Below are 18,542 nucleotides of genomic sequence, written 5' to 3' on the forward strand. Positions count from 1 at the left end.
AAACCCCTTTTCCCCCCTTTCATAGTAGTGACCAGATGATAACTGCCTAATTCCCTCACATGTGAGGATGGGATTTTCTGGTATGTTTTTCATGAAGTTAGCAGTCCTTCAGTGTTTCAGCCGTTATACAAATGATTCCAGTTTTTTTGTACAAATCCAAGGCCACTTGAAAACTCTAGACTTTATCTTGCTAGATTATTAAAACATCAACTGGTATTATGTATTCAGCACTCTGGTTTTGACATTCACATTTATTTTCTGATATTTGAGCATTTCTTTACTTTTGAGCTCATCTATGTCTTAACTTTTTAGATAAAATTGAAAATTGTATTGAACATTTTTATGCTTTGGGAGTGAAAAGTGAATGCCTAATAGGTAGTTAGCATCTGCATAGAACAATCTGGTGCCAGTTACTGACTTAATTAACTCATTTCCCACAATCAGTATAATATTTTTAAAACATAAATAATATTTCATTACTCTTCTGCTTAACATCATCTGTTGGCTCCCCATGATATCTAGAAAAAAATTTAAACCAATTACTTTGGCATATATGGCCTTAAGTAATCTGGACTAAGCTTATCTCTCTTTCCTCATTTTCTGCCACTGTCTTCATAGCTCTGTTCTGTCCAAAATGACCATACATTTTTTACTAATAGCATATCAAACTTATTCTCACCTAACATTCTTTGCACATTTTTACTTCTATCTGAAATATTCTGCAATCAGTTATTCACAGTGCTTGCTTTTCTTTTCAGTCAGGTCTCAGTTTAAATGTATCATTAATTAGGATTTATCTGGGCACTCAGTCTCAATTAGTGTTTACCCCTGGTCACTTTCTAATAAAAAGCACTGCTCTCATGGATCTACATTCTACTGGGAAAAAGATAATAAGCTATCAAACAATAACCAATAATACATAAGGTAGCAATACATTTAATAAGGAAAATAGACTGAAATAGTATTATAAATTTATTATTTATTATAAAATAAGCTACCTTATATCTTATTTGTTATTGTTTGATAGTTCATTATCTTTATCCAAATTAGAATGCAAATCTATGAGAGTCGAGCTTTTTCTCTTGTATTCATTGTTCATTTCCTTAGTTCCTACAGTAGTGTCTGACACAAAGTAAGCCCTCAGTAAATATTTGATGAATGAATTGATGTAATTTCAGTAGTCTTCAGAGCATTTATTTTAACATATAATAAAATTGCAGCTCAAAAATTTTATTGAATTGACATGATAATTATTGATAGAATGAATCTTTGATGCCTCATGCTTCCAAGATTGATGTTCCTTTCATCATAATACACAGATTCAAACTCATTTTATGTCTAAGAGTTTTGTCATTTAATAGTTTATTAGTAATATTACTCAGACAAATAGACCAACACAAGAAAATATTTACTTTCTGGATGTAGAGATTTAGAGATAAAAGGAAGTTGTCAAGGTTAAACTACAGAGCATATTTACCACATAAATATGCCTCTACGATGATAACCAAAATAGAATATTGCTCTCATGTTCCTGTAGTACTGATGAACTACAGAGAAATCTTCAAAATCTAGAGTGTTTTGGAGCCTGAGCTTAATATTGGAGGCAACCATGCTATCTAGATATTTTGTTAAATCTCAATTCAACAAACTTACTTATTGAAAACCTATTTGTACAGAACTCAGTATGAAGTAATCTGTGTTGTAAAGGATACAGCACAGGATCCTATGCCCAAATAACTATGTAGTAAGGGAAGAATAAAATGTATCAATGAAATAATACCATATTTTTTAAGACAACATAAAATATTTAATAAAAATAAAATAGGTATGATAAATATATAGACATTCATAGGAGGTAATACTTCCAAGTATGTATGCATTTGGCTAAGGAAGGCTTCATGTTGGGGAACATGGAGATAAATCTTGAAGGATAGGTAAATTTGCTTAAATGAGTGGGAATGAGAGAGGAGTCCTCCTTATAGTCTGGAAGAATTGTGGAAGTGTGACCTGAAGGCAGGAAAGCATAGTCAATGTTTGATTAACAATATGTATTACAGTTTGGTTAATGGGTGGAAAAGAGTATTGACCTTCCACAGCAATACAAGCAATCATTAAGAAAAGTACATTAGGACTATGGCCTCCTGATAAACTTCACTTTACCATGAACATTCAAGACAGGTAGTCTAGAAATTGTTCTGATATAAGTTTTGTTATTATTTTACCCATAGTGATACCGGTGAAAATACTTTTCCCTTGTAGTATTTCTAGTGGGGCTACACTTTATGGGTAATCTGAAAATAAATTTAGTCTCAAGGTAAATCAAAGACTCTTATGGGATCATGAAATGAGCTTAGTGTTACTTAAAACTTGTCCCTTGTAGGTAGGATTGGATAGACCCCCATGATACTTTGTTATAAATAGAAGAAACGTTGACAAGATCTGTTTGATAATAAAAACTGATTACATTGATCTAACTTCCCTTTAGAGTACCACGTTTGATTTACTGTTTTCTGTGAAAAACTAGAGGAATGGTAATCTTTTATCATGTGACTATAACAATAGAATGAAAATTTTAAATAAAAAACTGCAATTTTAGAGAAGTCAAGATAGTGAAGGAGTAAGAGGGTATAGAGATCATCTCTCCCTACAAATTCATCAAGAATATATCTACAAATAGAACCGTTCTCACAGAGAACAAGCTGAGCACTAGCAGAAGAACTTGGACACCTAAAAGGACAAGAACAATCCCCACATAATCGAGTAAGATGAAAGTAAAAGGAGAGGGCTGAAGGAGAGGAATGGTTCTGCATGCAGAGAAACTCCCTCAACAGTAGGGAGACCAGATGGGACAGAAGGGGAACTTTGGGAACTGTCAGAGGAGACTGCAGCAACTGGGCTGTAGTAAGCAAGGCAGAGTGAGACATACACAGATGGTCCACACCACAGCCCTGTATGACCTAGCCTGAGATGTGTGTTTGCCAGTGCTAATGGGGATTGGGTGCTGGAATGTGGGATTTAGAGGGCAAATATGGAGAGAAGACTACTGTTGGCTGCAATGAGACAGCCTGAGGGGATGGGAGTGGGAAAATCTGCAATGAGGAATGCTTTTGGAGGAAACCCAGACCACAGTAACAATGAAGATCCATTGTTGAGTGACAGACAAGGAGTGGGGGCACTGCTGCAGCCTCTTTCCCCATGCGCTGACCCCTGCTTCCCTGGGTACTAAGAAGAGCTTCTGCCAGGGCCAGCTTTCTCACATCCATGGCCACTGTCTCCCTTGCATACCCCATCCCTGCCAGGGCTGGGTCTCTTGTGCATGCATTCATCAGCTTCCCCATGATAGCTGTCCCCACCAGGGCTCCTGCAACCCCAGAGGCTGCTGGCTCTGCACCTCTTCCTTGCTGGACAGAACTCTTGTGCTCTGTGGCAGCCTCAGGAGCAGAACTCTATGGGTGACTCACACACAGAGGTGGGGCTGAAAGCACAACTGAACCCCAGTGGCTATGCAACTAAGGAAGAAAACCTGAAATCTCTGCATGTGCAAACTTCAAATTGACACACTGATTGGCTTTGTAAGTTCAGTGCCTACAGAACATTTGAATAGACAACAAGTGCTCCTGTAGCCAAGACAAGCCTAGCTTTAGTAGTGGTAGCTGTTGTGGGCACATATCCATGGGAATTGAGCTCACTAGAGTTTGAGCTGTCCCATAGCATCCACAGTGGGTCTAGGTCCATGATTACTGCAATCCTGGGACCTGACTCCAATAGATCTATGCTGATGGCCTGGTAAAACAAACAAACAAACAAGCAGACAAAAAAACATGTGACATATATCAGTACAACTGCCAGCATACCCAATAACAGTGTAATCTGAGAGCTCACACAACAGGTGAAAGGTGACAGAAGTGGTGAACACCTCCAGACAAAGGATACTCTGGCTTCTCTCCCAGTGGGAATGCTCCAGACCCACCTACCTAGTGCCACAGATCAAAAACAGTTGGACACCTCCATTCCAACAACTAGAGAGCAGATTCCACTTCTAACAGAGCAGTGACAACCACAGAGCAAAGAAAACCAAATACGCAGTGCAGGCTCTAGTCACCACTATATCAGTCACACCTCCTATCAAGAGGATAACAGTCTTCATTCACACACAAAAAAAGAAGTGGCAGAAAAAACAGCCCTTTCATCAAAAATATTAAACCCCTATAGGCTACACAGGGATGTTTCCAAATAAAAATAGCCCTTCAAGATAGAGGTTCTGGCATCAGGAGGAAAAAAAAAAAAAAACAAACTCATCATTTAGCTTTGAAGGCAAGGGAGGGTTGCATTCAGGAGCTCCACATGGCAGAGGAATATGGAGAATCCACTCTTGGAGGGCACACACAATATTTTAAGTACACTGGGATGCAGCACAAATAAGTATATCCATAAAAACCTGGACTACACTTACCAAGGAGTCTTGAAGGATCTCCTGGGGAAGCAAAGGTCAAATATAGCTCACTGTGGGGAAAAGGACACTGGTAATGGAAACACAAGGGGATAATTATCTGAGTGAATTTTCTCAGAGGTCCATATTGTTGTACCAAGACTTGGTCCCACACAAAAACCTGAAGGCTCCAGTGCTGGAAAACCTCATGTCAAATAACCAAAAACATAGAAATACACCTTTACCCTTCAGAAGGCAGGCTGCCTATAGTCAAACTGAGCTCATAACCACCTCAAAACACATGACTTGACACAGTGCTTCCCATCAGAGGGAGAAGACCCAGCTCTACCCAACATAGGGCAGACATCAGTCTTTCCCAACAGGAAGCCTGCCCAGGCCCTTGAACCAACCTAACCCACCAGGGGGCAGACACCAGAAGCAAGAGAAACTATGATCCTAAAACGTGAGGAAAGGAGACCACATACACAGAAAATTAGACAAAATGAGATAACAAATAAATATTTGCAAATGAAGGAATAAGATAAAAACTTACAATAACAACTAAATGAAGAGGAGATAAGGAATCTTATCTAAAAAAGAATTCAGAATAGTGATACTAAGGATGATTCAAAGTCTCAAAAAAATGGAAGCAAAGATTGATAAAATGAAAGAAATGCTTAACAAGGAGATAGAAGATCAAGAGAACAGACAGAGATGAACAATACAATAACTGAAATGAAAGATATGCTAGACGGAATCAATAGCAGAATAAATGAGGCAGAAGAATGAATAAGTGAACTGAAAGTTGTAGTATGAAAAACACTGCCATAAACAGAACAAACAAAAACTGAAAAGAAATGACAATCTCAGCGACTTCTGAGAAAACATTAAATACACTAACACTCACAATATAGGGACACCAGGAGTAGAAAAGAAAGATATTGAAGATATTATAGACAAAAGCTTCCCAAACAACAGAAAGGAAACATCTAAGCCCAGGAAGTGCAGAGCGTCTCATACAGGATGAGCCCAAGGAGGAAAATGCTGAGACACATATAAATCAAAGAGATGATAATTAAAGGCAAAGAGAAAATATTATGACAAACAAGGGAAAAGCAACAAATAATGTACAAGGGAATCCTTACAAGGTTATGTTCTGATTTTTTAGCAGAAACTCTGCAGGACAGCAGGAAGTGTAACAATATATTTCATATGATGGAAGGGAAAAACCTACAATCAAGAATTATCTACCCAACAAGGCTCTAATTAAGACTGTCATTGTTAAGTCACCAAGTCTTGTCTGAATTTTGTGACATCCTAGCCACAGCAATAAGATGACAAAAATAAATAAAAGGAGTCTAGGTTGGAAAAGAAGAAGCAAAACTCTCACTGTTTGCAGATGACATGATTCTTTTCACAGAAAACCCTAAAAATGCCACCAGAAAATTATAAGAGCTAATCAATGAATATGGTAAAGTCACAGGATATAAAATTAATTCACAGAAATCTCTGCATTCCTATACAGTAACAATGAAAAATCAGAAAGAAAAATTAAGGAAGCAATCCCATTCACCACTGAAACAAAAAGAATAAAATATGTAGGAATAAATTTGCATAGAGACAAAAAACTATATGCCAAAAAATATAAAACACTGATGAAAGAAATCAAAGATGATACAAATAGATGGAGATATATACCATGTTCTTTGATTGGAAGAATCAGTATAATGAAAATTTCTATACTACTCAAAGCAATCTATAGATTCAATGTAATCCTTTTCAAACAAACAACAGCATTTTTCACAAAACTAGAACAAATAATTGTATAATTTGTATGGAAACACAAAAGACCATGAATAGCCAAAGAAATCTTGAGAAAGAAGAATGGAACTAGAGGAATCAACCTTCCTGACTTCAGACTATATGACAAAGCTACAGTAGTCAAAACAGTATGGTAATGGCACAAAAGCAGAAATATAGATCAAAGGAATAAAATAGAAAGCCCAGAGAGAAATTGATGCACATATGGAAACCTTATCTTTGACAAAGGAGGAAAAATGGAGAAAAGACAGTCTCTTCCACAAGTGGTGTTGGGAAAACTGATCAATTACATGTAAAAGAATGGAGTTATAACACTTTCTAACACCTTACACAAAAATAAACTGAAAATGGATTAAAGACTAAAATATAAGAACTGAAACTATAAAACTCTTAGAGGAAAATATAGGCAGAACACACTCTGGTATAAATCACAGCAAGATCCTCTGTGACCCACCTCCCAGTTAAAACAAAAATTAAAAAAAAAAAATAGGACCTAATTAAACTTAAAAACTTTTGCATAGCAAAGGAAACTATAAGCAAGGTGAAAAGGCAGCCCTAAGAATGACAGAAAATAATACAAATGAAACAACTGACAATTAATCTTCAACCTATACAAAGAGCTCAGGCAGCTCAAAAACAGAAAAATGAGCAGCCCAATCAAAAAGTAAGCAGAAGACCTAAACAGACATTTCTCCAAAGAAGACATAAAGATGGCTAATAAACACATAAAAAGATGCTAACCATTGCTCATTATTAGAGAAATGCAAATTGAAACCACAATGAGGTATCATTTCACACTGGTCAGAATGGCCATCATCAAATAGTCCACAAACAATAAATACTGGAGAGGGTGCAGAGAAAAGGGAACCCTCTTACACTGATGGTGGGAATGCAAACTGATACAACCACTATGGAGAATATTATGGAGATTTTTTAAAAAAAAACTAGGATTAAAATTACCATATGACCTAGCAATCCCACTACTAGGCATATACCTTGAGGAAACCAGAATTGAAAAAGACATATGTACCCCAGTGCTCATTGCAGCACTCTTTACAATAGCTAGGACATGGAAGCAACCTAGATGTCTATAGACCTGGATGGATAAAGAAGTTGTGATACATAAACTGAATGTAATATTTCTCAGGTATAAAAAAGGAACACATTTGAGTCAGTTCTAACGAGATGGAATACCCTAGAGTCTATTATGCAGAGTGAAATAAGTCAGAAAGAGAAAGACAAATACCATATATTAATGTATATATATGGAATCTAGAAATATGGTACCAATGATCCTATGTATAGGGCAGCAAAGGAGACACAGATATAAAGAACAGATTTTTGGAGTTGGTTGGACAAGGCGAGGGTGGGATGATTTGAGAGAATAGCATTGAGACATATCTACATGTAAAATAGATAACCAGTGTGAGTTTGATGTATGAAGCCAGGCACCCAAAGCTGATGCTCTGTGACAACCTGGAACCATAGGGTGGGGAGGGAAGAGAGATGGGGTTTCAGGATGCAGGGGACACATGTATACCTATGGCCGATTCATATTGATGTATAGCAAAATCCATCACAATATTGTAAAGTAATTATCCCCCAATTAAAAGAAATACATTTTTTAAAAGAAATTGAAAAATATCAATTGCAAAGAAATGTGAAAATATATCCCCAAAATGACAGAAGATTAAATAAATGAAGAGAAAAGAAGAAAAAATAATAATAATTATGTACCCAACAAAGCTGTAATTAAGATTGTTGTTGTTTAGTCACTAAGTTGTGTCCAACTCTTTGTGACCCCATGGACTGTAGCCCATCAGGCTACTCTGTCCAACGGATTTCCCAGGTAAGTATACTGGAGTGGGTTGCCATTTCCTCCTCCAGGAGATCTTCCCTACCCAGGGATCAAACCTGAGTATCTTGTATCTCCTGCATTTCAGGTAGATTCTTTAACACTAAGCCACCTGGGAAACCCAATTAAGATTACCAAAATAAACTCAAAATGGATTAAAGATCTAATGTAAGACCAGAGACTATAAAACTCCTAGAGGAGAACATAGGCAAAACACTCTCCGACATAAATCACAGCAAGATCCTCTATGACCCACCTCCCAGAATATTGGAAATAAAAGCAAAACTAAACAAATGGGACCTAATTAAACTTAAAATCTTTTGCACAACAAAGGAAACTATAAGCAAGGTGAAAAGACAGCCCTCAGATTGGGAGAAAATAATAGCAAATGAAGCAACAGACAAAGGATTAATCTCAAAAACATGCAAGCAACTCCTGCAGCTCAATTCCAGAAAAATAAATGACCCAATCAAAAAATGGGCCAAAGAACTAAACAGACATTTCTCCAAAGAAGACATACAGATGGCTAACAAACACATGAAAAAATGCTCAGCATCACTCATTATCAGAGAAATGCAAATCAAAACCACAATGAGGTACCATTACACGCCAGTCAGGATGGCTGCTATCCAAAAGTCTACAAGCAATAAATGCTGGAGAGTGTGTGGAGAAAAGGGAACCCTCTTACACTGTTGGTGGGAATGCAAACTAGCACAGCCACTATGGAGAACAGTGTGGAGATTCCTTAAAAAACTGGAAATAGAACTGCCATATGACCCAGAAATCCCACTTCTGGGCATACACACTGAGGAAACCAGATCTGAAAGAGACACGTGCACCCCAATGTTCATCGCAGCACTGTTTATAATAGCCAGGACATGGAAGCAACCTAGATGCCCATCAGCAGACGAATGGATAAGGAAGCTGTGGTACATATACACCATGGAATATTACTCAGCCATTAAAAAGAATTCATTTGAATCAGTTCTAATGAGATGGATGAAACTGGAGCCCATTATACAGAGTGAAGTAAGCCAGAAAGATAAAGACCATTACAGTATACTAACACATATATATGGAATTTAGAAAGATGGTAATGATAACCCTATACACAAGACAGAAAAAGAGACACAGATGTACAGAACAGAATTTTGGACTCTGTGGGAGAAGGCGAGGGGGGATGATCTGAGAGAACAGCATCGAAACATGTATATTATCTAGGGTGAAACAGATCACCAGTCCAGTTTGGATGCATGAGACAAGTGCTCGGGCCTGGTGCACTGGGATGACCCAGAGGGATGGGGTGGGGGTGAGGTGGGAGGGGGGTTCAGGATGGGGAACACATGTAACTCCATGGCTGATTCATGTCAATGTATGGCAAAAATCACTACAATATTGTAAAGTAGTTAGCCTCCAACTAATGAAAATAAATGAAAAAAAAAAAAAAAAAGCTAAAAATAGTGTTACCATATGACCCTGCAATCCAACTCCTAGGCATATATACAGAGGAATCCATAATTTGAAATAGTATGTGCACCCCAGTGTTCATAGCAACACTATTTACAATAGCCATTAAATGGAAGTAACCTAAATGCCCATCAATGAATGAATGGATAAGATGTGGTACATACATAAGGTGAAATATTATCCATAAAAAGAATGAAATAATGTCATTTGCAGGAATGAGGATTGACATAGACTGTCATACTGCATGAAGTAAGTGAGACAGAGAAAAGCTAATTTTACATATTGCTTATTTGTAGAATCTTTAAAAATGATATAAATAAACATTTCAAAAAACTGTCAGAGTTGTAGGAAAAAAAAAATAAAACCCTATGGTTACCAAGGGGGATGAGGCCAGAGGGATAAATTTAGAGATTAAGATTGACTTATAAAACACTAATATATATGAAATACATAACTAACAAAAACCTTCTGTATAGCCCTGGAGACTCTACTCAATACTCTGAATTGATGTATAGGGGAAAATAATCTAAAGAAGAGTGAGTATATGTATATGTATAATTGATTCACTTTGTTTTACAGCAGAAAGCATAATAACATTGTAAATCAGCTACTTTGTTGCTGTTGTTCAGTCTTTAAGCCATGTCCAACTCTTTGTGACCTCATGGGCTGTAACATGCCAGGCTCCTCTGTTCTCAACTTTTTCCCAGAGTTTGCTCAAATTCATGCCTATTGTGTCGGTGATGCTACTTAAGCATCTCATCTTCTGCCACCCTCTTCTCTTTTTGCCTTTACTCATTCCCAGCACCATGGCCTTTTCCAATAAGTCAGCTGTTCCCATCGGGTGGCCAAAGTATTGGAGCTTCAGCTTTACCAACATTTGTTCCAATGAGTATTCAGGGTTGATTTTCTTTAGGATTGACTGGTTGGATATCCTTGCAGTCCGAGGGACTCTCAGGAGTCTTCTATAGTACTACACATTGAAAGCATCTTCAGCACTCAACCTTCTTTATGGTCCAACTCTCATGTTCATATATGACTACTGGAAAAAATATAGCTTTGACTATACAGACCTTTGTGGGCAAAGTGGTGTCTCTGCTTTCTACTATGCTGTCTAGGTTTGTCATAGCTTTCCTTTCAAGGAACAAGCATATTTTTTATTTCATGATTGTAGCCACTATCTGCATTTATTTTGGATCCCAAGAAAATAAAACCACTGCTTACACTTTTCCCCCTCCTATTTTCCATGAAGTGATGGGACCAGATGCCATGATCTTAGTTGTTGTTGTTGTTTTTTCATTTATTTTTATTAGTTGGAGGCTAATTACTTTACACTATTGTAGTGGTTTTTGCCATACATTGACATGAATCAGCCATGGATTTACATGTGTTCCCCATCCCCATCCCCCCTCCCGCCTCCCTCCCTATCCCATCCCTCTGGGTCTTCCCAGTGCATCAGCCCTGAGCACTTGTCTCATGCATCTAACCTGGGCTGGTGATCTGTTTCACCCTTGATAGTATACTTGTTTCAATGCTATTCTCTCAGAATATCCCACCCTCGCCTTCTCCCACAGAGTCCAAAAGTCTGTTCTGTACATCTGTGTCTCTTTTTCTGTTTATAATTGCCAGGACATGGAAGCAACCTAGATGTCCATCAGCAGATGAATGGATAAGGAAGCTATGGTACATATACACAATGGGATATTACTCAGCCATTAAAAAGAATTCATTTGAATCAATTCTAATGAGATGGATGAAACTGGAGCCCATTATACAGAGTGAAGTAAGCCAGAAAGGTAAAGACCAATACAGTATATTAACATATATATATATATATATATATATGGAATTTAAAAAGATTGTAATGATAACTATATATATATATATATATATATATGGAATTTAAAAAGATTGTAATGATAACTATATATATATATATATATACATTTTTTTTTTTTAATGTTTAGCTTTAAGCCAACTTTTTCCCTCTGCTCTTTCAACCTCATCAAGAGACTCTTTAGTTCCTCTTCACTTTCAGGAATTATAGTGGTATCATCTGCATATCTGAGGTTGTTGATATTTCTCCTAGAAATCTTAATTCCAGTTTGTGATGCATTCAGCCTGGTACTTTGCATGATGTACTCTGCATAGAAGTTAAATAATCAGGGTAACAATATACAGCCTTATCATACTCCTCTTCAATTTTGAACTAGTCAGTTGTTCCACGTTCAGTTCTGTTTCTTCTTGACCGACATACAGGTTTCTTAGGAAATAGGTCCTCTGGTACCTGCATTAAATTTTCCATAGTTTGTTGTTTCCACACAGTCAAAGGCTTTAGCATAGTCAGTGAAGCAGAAGTAGACGTTTTTCTGGAATCCCTTGCTTTCTTGTGATCCAATGACTGTTGTCAATTTGACCTCTTGTTCAACTGCCTCATTAAAACACAGCTTATATATCTGAAAGTTCTTGGTTCATGTACTGCTGAAGCCTAGCTTGAAGGATTTTGAGCATAACTTTGCTAGCATGTGAAAAGAGTGCAAATGTACAGTGGTTTGAACATTCTTCAGCATAACCATTAATTGTTTAGGATTGGAATGAAAACTGACCTTTTCCAGTTCAGTGGCCACTGCTGAGTTTTCCAAATATGCTGACATAGTGAGTGTAGCACTTTAACAGTATTTCCTTTTAGAATTTTAAATAGCTCACCTGGAATTCCATCACTTTCACTAGCTTTGTTCATATTAATGCTCTCTAAGGTTCACTTGACTTCACACTCCAGGATGTTCAGCTCTAGGTGAGTGACCACAACATCGTGTTTATCCAGGTCATTAAGACTCTTTTGTATAGTTCTATGTATTCTTGCCACCACCTGTTAATCTCATCTGCTTCTGTTAGGTGCTTAGCGTTTCTGTCCTTTATTTTGCTCATCCTTGGATGAAATGTTCCCTTGATATCACCAACTTTCTTGAATAGATCTCTGGTCTTTACCATTCTAATTTTTCTTCTATTTCTTTTCATTGTTCATTTAAGAAGGCCTTCGTATCTCTCTTTGTTATCTCTGGAACTCTACATTCAGTTGGGTATGTTTTTCCCTTTCTCCCTTCTATTTCACTTCTCCCCTCAGCTATTTGTAAGGCCTCCTCAGATAATCACTTTGCCTTCTCACATATCTTTTTCTTGGTATAGCTTTGGTCACTGCTTCCTATACAGTGTTTTGAACCTCCATCCATAGCTCTTCATGCACTCTGTCTATCAAATCTAATCCCTTGAATCTATTCATCGCCTTCACTGTATATTCATAAAGGATTTTATTTAGGTCATGCCTGAATAGCTTAGTGGTTTTCCTTTTCTTCAATTTAAGCCTGACATTTGCAATAAGGATCTAATGATCTGACCCATGGGCTTCTCAGGTGGCACTAGTGGTAAGGAACTCGCCTGCCAGTGCAGGTAGATGCCAGAGACAATTGTTTGATCCCTTGGTCAGGAAGATTCCCTGGAGGAGGGCATGGCAACCCACTCCTCTTCTTGCCTGGAGAATCCCATGGAAAGAGAAGCCTGGTGGGCTACTGTCCATAAGGTCATGAAGAGTCAGACATGATTGGAGCAACTTTGCCCACATGCATGATCTGAGCCACAATCAGCTTCATGTCTTGTATTTACTAAATGTATAGAGCTTCTCCATCTTTGGCTGCAAAGAATATAATCAACTATAATCCAATAAAGTTACTTTTAAAATAAAAAAAGTACAATTTTAAAATGTTTTTAAAATAGTTATTTCAAAATATTTATTATTAGTTGAACAAAATATTCTTAATTAAAAATAATTCTACAAGTTGCATTAAATAATTGTTAAAAAGCCACCTCTGGTCTCTATTTCATGCTCAGGAAAGTGTGATTCTACATGACCTATAAAGTTCAATATTAGTGTCTTCCATCTTGTCACATATTAAAAAGAAAATACTCTAACTTGGTAGGAGTGTGAAGTTCTAGTGTCCTGAGCAAAAATCTTTCCTAATACAAAGTATATTGTGAGGTAGGGAAAAGGCCCTAGGCATAGAGTCAGAACTCCTAGATTCCAATTATGGCTCTATCTCTTACTTAAGACACTTAATTCTCTAAGCTACTGCTTTCCAAGTTTTTTTTTTTTTTTTTCTTTAAATACATCATGGACACATTGAAAGATGATGGCGTCTGTTCAACACATCTATGAAAAGTACAAAGAAATTCATATCACAGTGACTACAGTTGTCCAGATGTTTGGAGACTTCTCTCTTCATTACTATCTTGATCATCCCCAAAATTTGAGGGACTGCTTTTTTAAACATAAGAATGTTGCATCCAAATTTTTGTGGAACCTATGCTTTGAAAAAACTCAACTTCTACTTATAAAAGAGGAGTAATGATCCTTATTGCACTGACTTATCAATAAAAGTTATATAAAATTGCTGCCTTGAAAAGTCTTATGATCTCTTTCATCACACTATCTCTACATAAGCTGTTTCCTTTCTCCTTCCTGGAATGCTTGACTTTCTTGCTCACCTGGCTTTCAATAACCAAGGTATAGCCTTCTCTAGGAAATTAGATACCCTTCCAAAAGTAGAATGAAAAATTTTATAGACTAGTTGGCCATGATGAGCATAGAGGAGGACCTTCTTTGCTAGAGCCTAATTCAGAAAAACTGAGTTTGAATCATCTGTTGCTCCACTACTTTTGATCAGAGGAAGGTATTAAGTTCTAGGCTTGACTCAGTAATTCTATAACTTCATATGTTTCTTCTGACACTAGTACATGGAAGACTATGTCATTGGACATAGGGCAAGAAATATGAGAGAAATATGTGTCATTAAGAAAAAGTCTTGTTAACTTAGATGATGAAAAAACTGAAGAGTACAAGAATCTTTATAACTCAGTGCTTATTTCATGCGTAGCAAAGTGCTTAATTTACATAAATCATAGCTCTTGGAATCCCAACAGCTAGTTTCCAGTTATGAAAACCTAAATAGGACCGAAACACACCTGAAAAATTAGATCTAGGATCCTCAACATGGCAGAAGAGTAGGAGGACAGGCAGTTAATCTACAAAATGCATCTACAAACGGGGCAATTCTCACAAAGTACCTGCTGGACACTAGCAGAAGACCTCAGACCACAAAAGGATGAGAAATATTCCCACATAGCTGGGAAGGATGAAAGAAAGAAAAAGGGGAAAGGAAGAGAGAGAAAGCAGGACAGGACCTGTGTCCCTGGCAGGGAGCTGAAGATGAGGAGAAGGTCCTGCATCTGTGGAAGCACCTTCACTGATGAGGAAATCAGCTCCGAAAGGAGGGGAGATATGGAGGCTAAAAGGTAAGCCCAGCAATCAGTGTGTGGCAGGCACGATAGAGTGAAACCTACATAGTTGGTCTATGCCACAGTCCTGCATGCCTCGGCCTGAGACTGGTGTCCACCAGTGAACAAGGACTGAGCACTGGAACATGGGGTCTGGAGAGCAGATCTTGGGAGGCAACTGCTATTGTCTGCTATAAGCAGACAGCCTGAGGGGATGGAAGTGAGGAGCTTGACAATTCAGAATGCTTGTGGAGGAAACCTGGACTGCCATAGAATCCAAGCACCATTGTTGAGTGACATGCAAAGAACTGGGCCCCCTTTGCAGCTTCTCTCCCCCCTGTACCATCCCCTAGGGACAGCTCCCTCTGGAACTGAAGCCAGCTTGCATACCCCCACCATCACCTCTTCTGTCTCCCACACCTGATGGGCTGCATTCCAACCACTAACCCAGCACCCTTCCCATGTGGGCAGCTCACTAGCTCTGATCTCACCTTAGCCTCCTCTTGCCTGATGAGCTCCTGTGCTCTAGCAACCTCTGAAGAAGGCTACAGTGGGAGAAACACACAAAGATGTGGGGCTGAAACCACAGCTGAGCCCCAGGGACCATATGAGTAAGAAGAAGAGCTGAAGTTTCTCCTTGTGGTTGCACAAACATTGGGGTTACACATCTGCTGACAGCTTCCTAAATTCAGTGCCTGCAGAGCATCAAAAATTAAAACAATTGCACCTATAGCTGAGACAGGTCTTGCTTTAGTAGCTCTGGGAATTGTGGGCATGTACACATGGGAGTTGGTTCAGGCCAGAGGCTGTACTGTCTCTATAGTTTCCATAGTGAGTCCAGGTGCATGAATCTTGCAGTCCTGGGACCTGACCTCAGTGGATCTGCTCCATTGGCCTGGTGAAAACTATGCCTGAGTGTCACCAGGGTGAACTGCTGGCGTATCCATAGTAAATGGGGGACCGAGAGCACTGCAAACAATGGTATGCTCTGTGAACCCACACAGTGGGTGAAAGGGGACACAATAGAGCAGATTCACAATGGAACAGCTCCAGAGAAGGAATAGTTGGTGGCTTTTCCCGACATGGGAGTGTTCTACTCCCACCTACCTTGCACCAGAGATAAGAAACATGGCTAAGAAGCAGACCTGTGGGCCTCTACTCCAACAAGCTGGCAAGCAGACTTTGCCCCTGACAGGACAGTGACAACCACAGAACAATATCCAGGGCAGACCCTAGTCACAACACATGTCAAGCTCCCTATTTAGGAAATAATGGCACAAGTCTCTGAACCTATCTAATGTACATGGGGGCAGACACCAGAAGCAAGATTAACTATGATCTTGCAGCCTGCAAACAGGAGAGCACAAATGCAGTAAGTTAGACAAAATGAGACAACAGAGAAATCTGTTGCAGACAAAGGAGCAAGATAAAAACCAACATGATTAACTAAATGAAGAGAGAAAAATAATTCAGAGTAATGATAGTAAAGAAGATCTGATATAATGGAAAATGAAAGAGGGACAGACAAGAAAATACAAGAAATGTTTAAGGCAGGGTGGGATGATTTGAGAGTATAAGCACTGAAACATGTACACTACCATATGTAAAACAGATGACCAGTGTAAGTTCAATGCATGAAACAGGGCACCCAAAGCTGTTGCTCTGGGATAACACAAAGGGATAGGGTGGGGGGGACCTGTTTTTGATGTATGGCAAAAAACAATCACAATATTTTAAAGTAATTATTCTTCAATTAAAATAAATTAATTAATTAAAAAAAGAAATGTTTAACGAAGGCTTAGAAGAGCTAAAGAACAAACAATAGAGATGAATAATACAATAACAAATGGAAAATACACTAGAAGGAATCATTAACAGAATAACTGAGGCAGAAGAACAGATGTGAGATGAAAGACAAAATGGTGGAAATCAGTGACACAGAACAGGATAAAGAATGAAAAGAAATAAGGACATTCTCAGAGACCTCTGGGAAAACATTAACTGCACTAACATTCACATTATAGGGGTCCCAGAAGAAGAACCATGGCAAAGGTTAACAGAGTTTTGCCAAGAGAGCACATTAGTCATAGCAAACAACCTCTTCCAACAACATGAGAAAACTCTACACATAGATATCACCAGATGGTGAATACTGAAATCAGATTGATTATATTCTTTGCAGCCAAAGATGGAGAAGCTGTATACAATCAGCAAAAACAAGACCTGGAGCTGACTGTGGCTCAGGTCATCAGCTCCATATTGCGAAATTCAGGCTAAACTTGAAGAAAGCAAGGAAAACTACTAGGCCATTCAGGTATGACCTAAATCAAATCCCTTATGATCATACAGTGAAGGTGATGAATAGATTCAAGGTGCTAGATCTGGTAGACAGAGTGCCTGAAGAACTATGAGTGGAAGTTCATAACATTGTACAGGAGGTGGTGACCAAAAGCATCCCTAAGAAAAGGAAATTCAAGAAGGCAAAGTGGTTGCCTGAGGAGGCCTTACAAACAGCCAAGAAAATAAGAAAACTGAAAGGCAAAGGAGAAAGAGAAAGATACACTCACTTGAATGCAGAGTTCCAGAGAATAGCAAGGAGAGATAAGAAAGCCTTCTTAAGTGAACAACACAAAGAAATATTGGAAAATAATAGAATGGGAAAGACTGGGGTTCTCTTCAAGAAAATTGGAGACACCAAGAGAATATTTCATGCAAAGTTAGGCATAATAAAGGACAAAAACAATGAGGAACTAACAGGAGAAGAGATTAAGGAGAGGTGGCAAGAATACACAGAAGTATTATACAAAAAGTTCTTAATGATCCAGAAACTATGATGATGTTGTCACTCACCTACAGCCAGACATCCTGGGGTGTGAGTTAAGTGGGCATTAAGAAGCATTGCTGTGAAAAAAGCTCATGGAGGTCATGGAATTCCAGGTGAGCTATTCAAAATCCTAAGGCTATGCTATTAAAGTGCTACGCTCAATATGCCAGCAAATTTGGAAAATTCAGTAGTGCCACACTACTGGAAAAGGTCAGTTTTTTTTTTCCCTCCCAATCTTGAAGAAAGGCAATACCAAATGTTGAAATTACAGTACAATTGCATTCATTTCACATGTTAGCAAGGTTATGCTCAAAAAACCCTTCAAGCTAGGCTTCAGCAGTATGTGAACTGAGAACTTCCAAATGTACAAGCTGGATTTAAAAAAGGCATAGAAACATGAAATCAAATTGCCAACACCTTCTGGATCATAGAAAAAGCAATGGAATTCCAGAAAATCATCCTTCTGCTTCACTGACTACACTAAAGCCTTTGACTGTGTGGATCATAACAAACTGTGGAAAATGTTTGATAAGATGGGAATGCCAGGACACTTTACCTGCCTCCTGAGAAACCTGTATGCATGACAAGAAGCAATAGTTAGGACTGGACATAGAACAATGGACTGCTTCCAAACTGGGAAAGGAGTACTTCAAATCTATCTACTGTTTCCCTGCTTATTTAACTTACATACCGAATACATCATAGGAAATGCTGGGCTGGATCATGCACAAGCTGGAATCAAGATTTGCCAGGAGAAATATCAACAACCTCAGATTTGCAGATGACACCATCCTAATGGCAGAAAGTAAAGAGGAACTAAA

Source organism: Cervus elaphus, chromosome X, assembly GCF_910594005.1.
Source record: "Cervus elaphus chromosome X, mCerEla1.1, whole genome shotgun sequence".
NCBI classification, from domain to species: Eukaryota; Metazoa; Chordata; class Mammalia; order Artiodactyla; family Cervidae; genus Cervus; species Cervus elaphus.